This window comes from Camelus ferus, chromosome 17 (assembly GCF_009834535.1).
Source record: "Camelus ferus isolate YT-003-E chromosome 17, BCGSAC_Cfer_1.0, whole genome shotgun sequence".
NCBI classification, from domain to species: Eukaryota; Metazoa; Chordata; class Mammalia; order Artiodactyla; family Camelidae; genus Camelus; species Camelus ferus.
Window position 1 is genome coordinate 19,857,054 of NC_045712.1, and position 13,156 is coordinate 19,870,209.

The 13,156-nt window shown below is 48.3% G+C and overlaps 1 protein-coding gene across 4 annotated transcripts in view; it reads left to right on the top strand.

The window, feature by feature from the left end:
* Positions 1-13,156, top strand: part of ARHGEF3 (Rho guanine nucleotide exchange factor 3) — a 294,208-nt gene that overhangs the window by 31,557 nt on the left and 249,495 nt on the right. The gene's annotated exons all lie outside the window — the stretch shown is intronic.

A 13,156-nucleotide genomic window follows, 5' to 3' on the forward strand; every position in this document is an offset into this window, starting at 1 on the left:
AGCTACCATAAATGTTACAGTAGATAAAATAGGTGTAATATAGTTTGCCCCTGGAGGAAGCAAGCTGTAATATTCATTTTCAAGGCATTGTTTTTCTGTGTGTAAAAGGCCACATGCCTTATTTTATGGAAAGAAACTTGCTCTTTCAGGATTTTTATTTGAAAGGGATTGTGGGAAATATGTAACCTTTCCCTGCTTGTGGTCACTTCTTAATGAATGTGGCAATGATAAGGACAGGACTGAAAAATTAAAGCCCCATGAATATGGGGGAAAGGAAGTTCATTTTAGCCAAAAGTTTAAATCTCATCTCCTGAAATTTTTTATCAAGCTCTCCTGAAATTTTATCAAAGTTGTTAACTTGGTGGCATACTGACTCATTTTGGTGGCCCATCCTCAACTTTTCCCTGTCTGTCTAATGTCAACAGCAAAATCAACGAGTAAAAATTAAGCACCTATTTTTGTGCATTACAGTAGGAGACATTCATTCACACATTCATTCAACAGGTGATGTGATGGCTGAGGTTTACTCCACTGGCAGGGTATAGAAGAAGAAAGATTAGGAATGAGTTGCCCATTGAAGTTGAATGATGGGCACACTCTTTCTACTTTTGTATATATTTGAAATTTCACACCCAAAAAAGTTAAAATATATTAATATTGAGCCCTTAAACCTTGCATCAGGCCATGTGCGAGGTGCTGGGGAGACCTTGGTGGCTGAGACAGGCTCAGACTCCGCCTCTTTGGAGTCAACAGATAGGCTCATTCAGGAAACAGAGATGAATCAAATAGTCACATGAATGTAAGTAAAATTACAGTTGTGATAATAAGTGCTGAGAAATCGCCAGCTGGGATGCAAAAGTCTGCAGTGTGGACCCCATCCCACCTGGGACTGGAGGAGGAACTAAGGGTCCTCAGCTTGAGGTGGCACCAAGGGGGCAGGTGTGTGTGTGTGTGTGTGTGTGTGTGTATGCACGTGTGTGCACTCACCTGTGCATTTGTGTGCAAACACAGTCAAGACTGAGAGGAGTTTGTGGTTCTTTGCCTGCGTGAACCACGCTGTGATAGAAGGATTTCAAAGGAGACCAGTTGACTGAATGCCTTTCATCCTCTTAGAGCTTTTGTGGTGCCAATGCATTCTGATTCTGGTTAGAAAAAAGCCCAAACTTTTTCCTATCTTTACCTACAGATACTGCCACACCCTGTCAACCCTTCTAGCAAGATCCCAGTCCCTGTTCTTTCTCAGCCTTTGCAGACGCCATTTCTCTTGTCCAGAATCTCTTACTCCTGCTCTTTTCAGGGCCGGCTCCTTTCCATATGTAGTTCTTGGCTCAAATGTGGCAAGGGAGGCCTTCTCTTGGTACTTCTCCCTGTTTGCTTTCTCTTCTCCCATTTTTTCTTATTCTCTTCCCCAGGCTGTGAGCACAGTGACTACAGGGGCTATGTCTGGTCATATCCTGTGGCCTCCCTAACTCCCAGCCCATAGATGCAGACACTGGGCACCCAGCAAATCTGACAGCCAGGTGCTATTTTACATGGTCACTATGCATAGTCCTACTTAATCATTTTGCATTTTAAAAGGATTTTGACCCATGTGCGATTGTCAAAATGGTCTTATGGGAAGTTGTGGAAGCTTCATTTGAGATGAGAGTAGTTTGTAAGGTTTGGGCTCTCAAACGATAAGGACGTATACATCTGAATCCTGTTGGGTTGCAGGAGGTGAGGTGGAATTAGATGCTTTTGCAGAATCCAGGTAAAGGACGAGGGTGTCTTGGAAGCTGTGTCTTCCTCTGGAGGTGGCAGAGATTGGTCCTTCTTGTGTGTCTGGTTTGTGGTCACAGCTGACAGAACTTTACCCAGAAAGGACACCCCAATCACCTAACTTTTACCATGTATAAAAATAACTTGAGATGAGTCAAGGACCTAAATGTGGAAGACAAATCAATGGAGCTTCTTAAAGATAATAAAGAAGAATATCTGTATCAAATTAGGCTAGGCACAGGTTTCTCTAACAAGACACAAAAAGCACTGCCATGAAGAAAAACTTTATAAATTGGACTTCATTAAATTAAGAACTCTTTATCAAAAGACACCATTAAGAGAGTGAAAAAGCAAGCTGCAGTCTGGGAGAAAATATTTGAAATACATATGTCCAACAAAGGATTCATATCCAGAATATATAAAGAACTTCTGCAAACCAATGAGAAACAGACAACCTAGTTTTAAAAAGACAAAAGTCTTAAGCAAGCATATCACTAAAGAGGATTCCAAATGACCAATTAACATATAGAAAGGTACTTAACCTCAGTAGTCATCAGAAAATTTCAACCACAACAAAATACCACTATATATCCATCCAGAATGGCTAAAATAAAAAAAGACACGAAAGTGTTGGTAAAGACATGCAGCAACTGGAACTCTCATACACTGCTAGTGGGAGTATGAATTGGCACAAACACTTTGGAAAATTGTTCTGACAGTGTCTACCCAAGCTAAGCATATGCCTACCCATGGGGCAGCAATTCCACACCTAGGTATATACCCAGGAGAAATGAGTGCCTATGAGAGCCCAGAGACTTGTACATAGATGATCACAGCATCTTTATCCATAATTTCCAAATGATGGAAACAACCCAAATGCCCACTAACAGCCATCTGGATAAGCAAACTGTGGTATATCCATACAACAATGGAGAACACTCAGCAGTGAAAAAGAGCCTTTGTGTAGGGCATTAACTGGGAGGGACATGAAGAAACCTAGGGGGCTGGAAATGTTTTATATTTTGATTTGGTTGGTGATTGCATGGGAATATAAGTATCCAGAAATATTATTGAATTGTACACATAAGATTTGTATAGCTTATGTATGTCACAAACTATTTTACTATGTATACATTGGGAAAATAAAAATACATGGTAGTCTTTTTCCAGAGTCCTGAGAGGATGAAGGTTGGGTAGCTGAAACAATGTCAGAGGCCAGGGCAGGATGGAGGGGAGGCAAGGATGGAGCCAGTAAGAGGCGGGAGTTTGCCCTGCCCTGGTGCTTCTGTGTGTTCCCCCTCGTCCTCACCCATCTCACTATCTGCCCTGCAGCATGGGAGCAGTAGCCGCCACCAGCTCCGGGCCTGCTCCTTATTTTGCAGAAACGGTCAGCGCTTGGGAGGGAGGGTGGCCTTACTTAATTGTGGTGCTGTTTAAACGATGGGTACATCTATCTGGTGCTTTCCTCGGACTCCCTGTAATGTCCTAACTTGGAAGGGGAGGGAACCTGCCTGTCCGCTGGCTTTACCTGAAGCCAAGGATTAAATGGCGGTGGTGGTTGGTGTTACTGGATAAACTGGAGGGGATCCAGCCAGGAGGTGGAACCTGCCTCTGTCTCATCACTCAGCACCCACACCCTGGGATGATCCTCAACAACAAATTACAGCCTGTTATGTAGATTGCCCAGGGCAGCCCAGTGGGTCTGCTGGGGCGGATCCCCAAGCTGAATGACCTGAGGTTCCCTGGGCTGGGTTTCCCCAGAGGATCCCTGGCTCTGTGCTTGGGTGCCCTTGCTTGTGTCTTTCCAACCCAGGCCTGGCTGTTTGGGATCAGAATAAGCACCCTGGTTGTGGATCTGAATGCCAGCCTGGTTTGGCTTTTATCTATTTATGTTTGTGGCCTGCCATGTTCTATAAAAATCTTAAGGCACTTTACCAAGTGAAGATGAGGAACATGTAGGGGTTATGAGTATACTATACTCCAGAGCCAGAATGCCTGGGTTACCAGGCATGAACTTGTACCAGGGACAGGTGGCAGCTCATGCTCACACACTGTCACCACCGAGGACAGTGCAGTGGCTGGCGGCCTTGGGCAAGTCGCTCTGTCCTGCCATGCTTCTGTTTCTTTACTGGATGATAGAGGATGAATTAGGGACGAATCTGGATAAGGTGAGAATAGTAACAGTAGCACCTTTGGGTTGTTGCATGGATTCAGTGAGGTAATGAATGTAAAGCACCTAGGACAGTGCCTGGTACACAGCACTCAATGGATGTTAGCGGTGGTGGTGATGGTGGTGGTTATGGTGGTGGTGACAGTGAGGAGTGTTTAGACAGACTAGGACAGTAAAGGGTGTCTGGGCCCATGGTGGGCTCAGTGCATCATTGTGGGAAGCACCTGGAGCTTACCTGCCCACACTGGGGCTCAGGGCATGTTCAGTGGCTTTCTATTTTTATTATTCCATCACCTGACCACAGGTCCTCCATCCCTCCTCGACAGTTATGCGATCAAGAAACTACATGCTTTTTAAAAAGTTGGGTGCACGCTCATTTGATGACCAAACCTGACCTGAGTTAATAGGAGGCTATTTATAGTACGTAGCAGAAATAGTCACAAGTTCAGCTGCAGAAGTATTTACACACTTGACTGGATGCCATGCCTGACCCTGCTGGGGTTTTACGTAACATACTGTACGTACTTGGTATTACCTTTCTAAAATGCAAACATTGTGAATTCTAAAACACGCCCAGCTCCAAAGAATGGAAAGAAGGATTGTGGAGTTGTCTCCTGTGGCTTTTTCTCCAGTTGACCAGTTAGGCCAGTTTTTTTGCTAATATGAAAGGACCCTGCAATGAGTATCCTTGGTAGACTTGGAATTGCTGGGTCAACAGGCAGGCAGATTTTAAATTTTGGTAGCTCTTGGCAGATTGCCTTTCAAAGAGATGAGAGAAAATGACAATCACTGCATCAATAGTGTGTGAACGTGAATTTGATCATATTACTCCCTTGCTTCCAGGAGCCTCCTCAGCTGCCAGACTTACATCCCAGCTCCTTTTTGTGCTGTTAACAGCTTCCCCTTCCTGGTCTGGTGTGGGCCTGTCTGTCCAGTTCCTGGCCTTTCTGCTGCTACTATACATGGGCCTCAGACAAGCTGCAAAGTCCTGTGCTCAGTCGTGACTAACCACCACCCACCCACCACCACATATACCCTTCCTGTGTGCCCAGGGCTCAGCTCTGGGCTGGACAGAGCTGCCCCTGCTCTGTGGCCTGGCCTTCTGCAGAGAACTGATAGTCCTGTTCAGTCATTAGAGGCTTTGAGCTGGAAGAAGTTAGAGAGCCAGTGGGGACTGGGGGATGCTCTGTGGGAAGGCCCCAGGGCAAACTTGGGAGGGAGATTTGTATCTTCAGGCCTGTGAAAAGCTCTTGTAGAAGATTAGTCTGGGTACTGACCTGGCTGCTGGGCTCATATTTTAAATACCACGGACCATGATGGTGACCATGATGAGGTGTTAAAGTGGTGTTGGCAGTCAAGTTGGAGAGAAGGGGGTCAGGCCTTAGTCACTGATTGTACATAAAGGGTAAGAAGAGAGAAAGGTCAAGGACACTTGTCAGTGTGGGTAGGTAGAGCTGTTCTTCCCCGAGCCTGGGACTCAGGAGGAGGAGGGGATGACAGTGAAAAGTGCAAGTTCTCCAGCTGCCAGGTGTTCACATCCCAGCCCTGGCACTTACTGGCCTTGGGACCTCAGGCAAGGCATTTCACCACACCCTGAGCCTCACTGTTCTCATCTGTAAGATGGGGACTAGGCCAGTGCCCCTGTAGGGTTGCGGTGAACATGTGGTGCTAACAGTAGTCAAGGGCTGGCCCGTGGCGGGGGCTGGGTTGGTGCAAATCTTTCCCTCCCTTGTGCCATGAAGCCACACTCAGCCTCTGCAGACCTAGCTTCTCTGTCAGAATTGCCTGCCTAGCCTCGGTTTCCAGATTCCTCTTCTTGTCAGGCCTTGCTTCCACTTTCTTGCTGGATTCTGAGTCCCTCAGAACCTGAATCACAGGCGGTGGAGCCTGGACATCTGCATTTCTGAGAAGTTCCCCAGGTGCACCCAGCTGCTCCCGGTAGGGCAGGAACTGTGTCTTCTCTGAGCTGGTCCCCTGTGTGGCCCTGGGTAGATGCTCCTGGAATGAATGAACCATCAACAACTCTGTGGTCTCGGTCTCGCACATATATACCCAGCAGGCTGGGCTGATCCAGTTTCTAGAGCAGCCCAGTGCAGGGCTGGCTGCCTCAGAGTCATCATGGGGGTGGGTGGTGGTTGTGGTGTCTCTTTAAAGTGCAGATTCCAGGCCCAGCTTCGGTGATTCTGATTCAGAAGGCCGGAGCCAGGCGAGCCTGATCTGTGCGTGGACGATTCTGTGTCCCGCTCCATCGGGACACCTGTGGTTTCTGAGCACTGTGCGTCCTCCTGGCTCCGACATCCTATGACTCTGTCAGGGAAACACAGGGCCGTTGGCCTCAGCCACAGGCCCTGGCACATCCCGCCCTGTTGGGCGAGGTTGGTTTTCTTGGTGCCTGGCCACCAGGTGTGGTTTCTGGGTAGTGGCAGCAGCTGCTCCCCTCCTACAATCAGCAGGAATTAAAATGCCTGGCTGTTTTGAGCTTGAGTGTCCCTCTGCTGCTGCGCCAAAATTGCAGAAGGGCAAGTGTCTTTATCATAGCTGATGCACTAATGACTTGGGGGTCTGTGTTTCCCAGTTTGCTTTGGTTTGTGGTCTCATTCTCCCTGCCAGCCCTTGGACAGGGCGATGGGGAACAGCTGCTCTCAGCCCAGCAGAGCACAGGGCTCAAGTGCCAGGCTTTGTATCCGGAAACACCTGCCCTTTCCGTTGTCTGCCTTTCCCTGGACACAGAGGAATGATTATAACCAAGCAGAAGGGTCCTCCTTCACTCCCATCTTCCTGCCACCTGCAAACTTCCAGATGGGTTTTGTAGAAGGTGCAGTCTTGCTCTTGACCTGTGCAAGCCTGCTTAGGGATAGAGGTCCCATTCCAGTGTCAGAAGCGCCTCCCTGGTTGATTCACCTCCCTGGTTGATTCTCCGCCCCAGCAGTGGGTGAAGGTTCAGCAGCCAGCAGAGCCGGGCTGGTGCTGGACACGTGACTTGGCTGGACCAGTGCTGATTGCTCACACCTCATTGTCATTTCTGGTGTGCGTTGTGGGTGTGTGCCCCTCGGAGGGGAAGGGCAGGGCAGGGATCTGGAATCCTGGAAGGGATCTTGCAAAGCAGATCCAGGTCCCAGCCTCTGGGGCTGGAGAGAAGGGAGCTGGGTGGGCGGACAGCTTCTGCGAGTCTGGGCAGGCAGGAGGGATGGTGCACTCAAAGGCGCATCCGGGGTGACTGTCACTCAAGTCACTTTCTTTGTGACTGCAGCTGAGGTGACCAGTTTACTGCCTCCTGAGGTCTCTGTGCTTGCACAGTCTTACTTTCTGGGCAAGTCTGGAGTGGTTCCTCACTGGGTATTTTTATATTCTCTGAAAGTGCTCTTCCCCGTTCTTTTCATCCTCCTGTTTTCTCAGCATTTGGGCTCTGAAGCTTCGGGTTCTGCCTCCCAGGCCCTTTAACCCAGCTGCCCTGGACTCACCCCATTCCAGCAGAGACCCCGTCTCTTACATCTAGCTCCCTGAGACCCACAGCGCTGACGACAGCGTGGACTCACTCTGGACACACTCTGGACTCACTCACTGTGGGACCTCCGACAAGTTGTCAGCCTCTCACCGAGGCCCTCTGCTTTCTCATCTTTTTGTTTCTTATGAAGGGAAGCAGACACCAGCCTTTGTGAGGCACTGTGCTGGGCTCCTTGCTGGCACGGTTTCATTGAATCTCCACAAAAGCCTCATAGATTTGACAACATTACCACCCTGTTTTATAGTTCAGGAAACCGAGGTACAGAGCAGCCCTTTCCAGGCTCTCCTAGCAGCCAAGTGGCAGAGGTCAAATTAGAGTCCACACGGTCTTAACATCAGAACTCAAGGCCTCAACTGGTTATCTGTACTGTGAATGTTTTCATCATTTACAATGTATATCTTTTAGCAGCTTGTGGAACATCACGTTATTGTGGAATTATGGCATCCTGGAATCACATCTCTCTTGCCTTTGACTTATGTTAACTAAACTAGAAGCTCTTAGAAAAAAGAAATAACCATTGAATCCTGCTGCTCCACTTAAGTTTGTGTATGTTCTGGAGTTGGGGAGATTGGGGTGGTGAATCTGCAGGTCGCCCAAGCTGGCCCCACATCCTGTGTGCCCCTGAGAGTCTGAGGGCTATAGTAGGTGAGTGTGTTCCCTCTGCCCTGACAGGCGACTTGACCTGGAGTGCGGCTGAACACGCAGCACTGGGCTCTTTGAGGGAGGGGGCGTCCCTCGCCAGGATGCACCGTCCCAAGGGGCTTTCCCGGGGAATTCTGGACTCTGCAGGATTTTCCCATTGACTTTGAAATTTGCCCGCCAGTGTCAGAGGCTGCGATTGGTCCTCTCCTTTGCAAGGCTTTTCTCAGCAGACACCTGGGGTCAGAGCACAGAGATGGAGCTAAGAATGAGCCAGAGAGTTTTCTAGGGGAATCGGACTGCATGTTTACTCAGGTGCCAGAGCCTATGGGATGTGGGAAATCAGAGGCCTAGATCCAGGAGTCAGACAGATCCAGCTGTTCAGTCCCTGTGGTCCACTTCTAGCTGTTGGAGCTTGGCCAAGCTGCTTAAGCTAGAGTTGGTTTCCTTCTCTGTAAAATGTGGTTAATCATGTGCATCTCATGGGGTTCTAGTGTGACTCAATGCTGATACAGAGTAGGTCCTTGATATGTCTTGATTCCAGTGAATTTTAAATTGTCTTCAAGTGGCTGGCTACATACAATTTCATGAGACGTTATTTATAGTTGGGCTTCTCAGAGAGATCACCCTTTTTTGGGCAGGTGTTTTGAAGCACTCTCTGAGCATAAAGTATGTAAGCTTTTGGAGGTAATGAATGATGGCGAGGCACAGGGATTGCCATCCTTGAGCTGAGTTACTGAGTGTGATGTGTCCATTCGACAAAGTTCACTTTAATAAATGCCCTAGTTGGTGAAGGATCAGGTCAGAACATCTTTCCCTGCCCAAGGAATCCAGTTTTATCCCCAGTCGGGAACACTGGCACAAGGCCTTTTCTAGAGCCATTTTACAACTGTCATCTCCCTTTTGGACTTCTGTTGAGGGGTGTGCGGTGGAGACAAGCATCCTTGTTTTTATGCTGATGCCCTGGTTCTTCCACTCACTAGCTCTGGGGACCAAGGAAAGCTACTTCAACCCTTCTGTGCCTCAGTTTCCTCATCTGTAAGAAGGAGGTAAGAGTCCTTACCTTACAACATTGCTGAGAGGGTCAAATTGGATCAAGCATTTGAAGCCCTCTGCAGGGTACCTACCTGGCCCATGGGAAGGCTGCCATCACCATTGCCTTGAGGTGGGGGAATGGAAGACAGTGATGACATGGTTCCCAGATCCCTGGGTAGCCTGCCTGCCCTGCCTTGGATGGACTCTGCTTGGGCAATGTCCATCTTACAGTGAGCAGCACAGATGAGAGACCCCAGGCTGTTCTGACCACTGTGTCTTACTCCCCCTGACCTTTGGAGCTTCTGTGAATGGATGAGCATGCTCTCCGTCCATCAACAAAAACATGCTGAGTGTCCACTAAAGACATCATTGGAAAGACTTAGAGAGAGCAGGCAGGTGGTAGTGGTTTTGTAAAGAGCAAGGTTTTTCAAACTTCTTTTGTTGTATTGAAACTATTTTATAGTATGAGAACTTACCCAGGAACCCTGGCTTATGGATCACATAGGACAGGAGATGCCCTGGTTGAAACTGGAACATGCTTTGGCCAGAGGACAGGCAGCTAGGAGCTGGACAGGACTTGACCGCTGGTGGTATCCCCACCAAGCTCTCATTCAGTGACCTGGGATCTGATCTTCCACTGGGAAGACTGAGACTTATCTTGAGACCTGAGGACTGACCTAACCTCCTCTCTCTGTCTCCCCAAAGGAGCATGTGATGGTGGCCACGCAGCCTTTACACATGCAGTGAGAACCGGGACTGTTCCCACTGCTGGGGCACCCTCAGCTTGGCCTCTCCATGTCATTAAGCCATGTGGAGAGCTAACTGCTGAATCTGAAGGCTGCCTGGCAGGAGAGGAGTCCAGAATATTTGTTGGAGCATGTGCGATCGTGGCACTAGCCTGTTGCATCTGTCTCATCATTGGGGCATTTTGGCATTGTGTCTAGAAATAGAATAATACCTGAGTCCTTGGGTCCCCAACATACATCTCCCTTTGATAGAGTGACTGAAAGACTCAGGTGGGTACTGGGGGGTTTTGCCTCTTGGAGCCTCATTTTTCTGTGATTCTGGGGTGGCCAGCCCCCCATGAGGGCCACTTTATTTCTTCAGCTGCATGGTAATGGCCTCTGAGCTGCCCTGATTCTGCACCAGGTTTGTGTCATCTTTCGTGAGAGTGGATAAGTGCAGTTGGCTGAGTTTGTTCATTCGTTCACCAAACATTGTCTTGTCCATGTGTGCTCACAGCTGGGGCATCACTGCCCCGGGTGCAGTCAGGGAGACATGTGCATGTATTGGTGGGGTTTGGGTGAAGGGGGAGTGCGGCAGGAGCACCAGGGAGTCACTGGGGGGCCCTGGGAAAGCCTGTGGGAACAGAGTGGTTGAGTTTACAGAATGCCTTTCTGAGGGTAGTTGTAGGGACCACATTTCCAGATTTTTCCCTCATCTCACCTGAGAACTCACAATGTCTGGCTTCCAGGAAGGATGGAGTAAAAACACACAAAAAAATAGATGACACTAACTACTAACTGAGTACGTTTTCTTGGCTGGGCACTCGGTGCCCATTGTCTCATCTAGCGCAGAAAGTAGAACCCGCTGAGAGGAGATCCCATCCGCGGTTCCCTCAGGCGTGGGTGCTGCTCCCCTTGTGACAACGCATCTCTCCAATTCTGCTTATCACACTGTGCTGTAATGATCAGTGTTTTTTTTTTTTTTAAGCTTTGAGACAATTTTAGTAAGCCCCAAATGCATCAACACCTTTCTGTTCTTGTGAAACTGCTAGTGGTACAGATGTAGCTACAGCCCTCCTCAACCTTCAGCCACATCTCTCCTCAGAAGCAGTCTGAGCGCCCTGGGCACGGGCACTTTCATCTGTCTCCATGCAGCTGCTGCGAGCCAGTCTGGGGAGGACGGGGGTGAGCAGACGGCTCGGGTGCACGCTGTGTCCACACCGGACAGAGCACTTTTTGGTATCTAACCGTGGGGCAGGCATCAAGGGGAGGGATGGCACGGTCTTGAGCTGGCTGCCAGCACCATGGGCCACCAAGCGATGTCCCTGCGAGGGCACGGCTTTCAGTGTCATTATCTCTGGTTCAGTTTATCTCTGGCCACAGCAGTCCTCGGGGGTGATGGCCTTGTTTTTACTCAAGGCCTCTGGGGCACATTTTTTGGCCACCGTAGAGGTGAGGTCATCTAGGGCAGGTGGCTTGAGGCGTTGTGGTCACAGCCCCAGTTGTCTAGCCTGCCTTTAACTCTGACTGTGGCTTTGACCCTGAGATTGGTGGACAAAAAAAGAAAAAATGTATCCAGCTCTCTCCCTGGTTTGATGAAAGCCTGGAGGACAAACCCTGACTGTTGTTTTCTGATAAATGTTTGTAAAGCCCCGCAAAGCCAAGTGTGATGCAGAGCGAGGAAAATAAGGTGCTTTTGCAAATCTCTCCAGGAGTTGTGTTCTATTTTGAAATCTGAAGCTGAAATGATCTTATTTGGTGAAGAGTCTTGATTTGCTCTTTGTGTGCTTGTGAAGATTATTTTTTCTAAGTATATCTTTTTTTTTTTTTTTGAGATCAAGTATGTCAATGTACTAATTAAACACCAACTATACACCTAACTCAACTTGGGTGGGGCCTTATGGAAGCAGAATAGGGTCTGAGTCGAGAGCATAAGCTCTGGAATCAGATTGCATGGGTTCAAATCCCATCCTCTTGTGATGACTTTCGGAACCTTTGGTAAGTTAATTAGCCATTCTGTGCCTCAGTTTCCTCCTATTCAAAAGAGGGACCATTGTAAGAGAAGAAGAAATGAACTAATGCTTGAGGAACTTTGACCCTTATGCACGTTAGGTGCTGAGCAAAGGCAGTTGTATTATTAGTAGTTATTGCTAATTAGCATTATCCATTTATACGCAGTCAGAACTAGGAGGGGAATTGAATGTGCAAGACCTGATTTCCATTCTTGAGAGTTTGCAGTTTGTTTGGGGAGATTAGACTAAGGCTCTTGTTACTAGTCACGGTTAATCCTTGACAGTAGCAAGTAAGTGCAAATGCTGTGGTTTGTATCATGAGTCCTACAGAAGTTTGGGAGGGGGTTCCTGGAGGGAGATGGTGGTGTGTCAGTGGGCGTGTCCATGAGGGAGTCAGGTGTGTGAAAGGGCTGAAGGAGAGACAGAGGAAGGACGGTGCGGCTGAGGTCAGGGGAATATTCCAGGTCCGTCTGGTGGACAGCTCTTGGCAGGATGGGGGGTGGTGAGGTCAGCTGGAGTCTGCTCCATCCAGAGCTGAAACTACACATGTATGTGGAGTGGAGATGGACGAGAGAGGCAGACGCTGCTGTTGCTTTTTTTGCTTCTCCTGCTTCTCCTCCCCTCTTCTTCTTTAGTTATAAATGCATTGATTGCATTTTCATGACTATTGATGTCCAATTGTAGGAAGCAAAGTTGTGAAATTTAGCGTGGCTACATTGATTTATAGAAAACAAACAAGCAGCAGCCTTATTTTCTGAGAGGACTGTGGAGAGCTTGGGTAGAGTCGGGGGAAACTGTTGAAGAGACAAAAGGGTTGTTATAAAAATTCCTAAAGCTCCTTAATGAAGCATAATGTACCTACAGAAAAGGGCATGGATCATACCTGTACAGCTTGACGGAGTTTCACAAACTGAACTCACCTGTGTAAGCAGCACCCATGTTAAGAAACTGAACCTTGCCAGCACCCCAGGGGCTCCCTCATGCCCTCATCCAGCCACTACTCTGTCACTGCAGCTGTCATCCTGCTCGCTGACGGCTGGGGTAGTTTTACCTGGTTCTGCCCTTTCTACAGACGCATTCAGACAGCAAGTGCTCTTGTGCTGGTGTCATTGGCTCAGTGTTGTCTTGTGAGAGTCATCCTTGCTGCATGTAGCTGTAGATCACATGTTCTTATCCACTGTGAATTACCACCTTTTATTTCATTCATTTTACTGTTGATGAGCATTTGGGTCCCTTCTGGTTTGGGGCTGAAGGTAAGCCATAGAATAGCCCCCAAAAGATATCCATGACCTTATCCCTGGTCACAGCTACA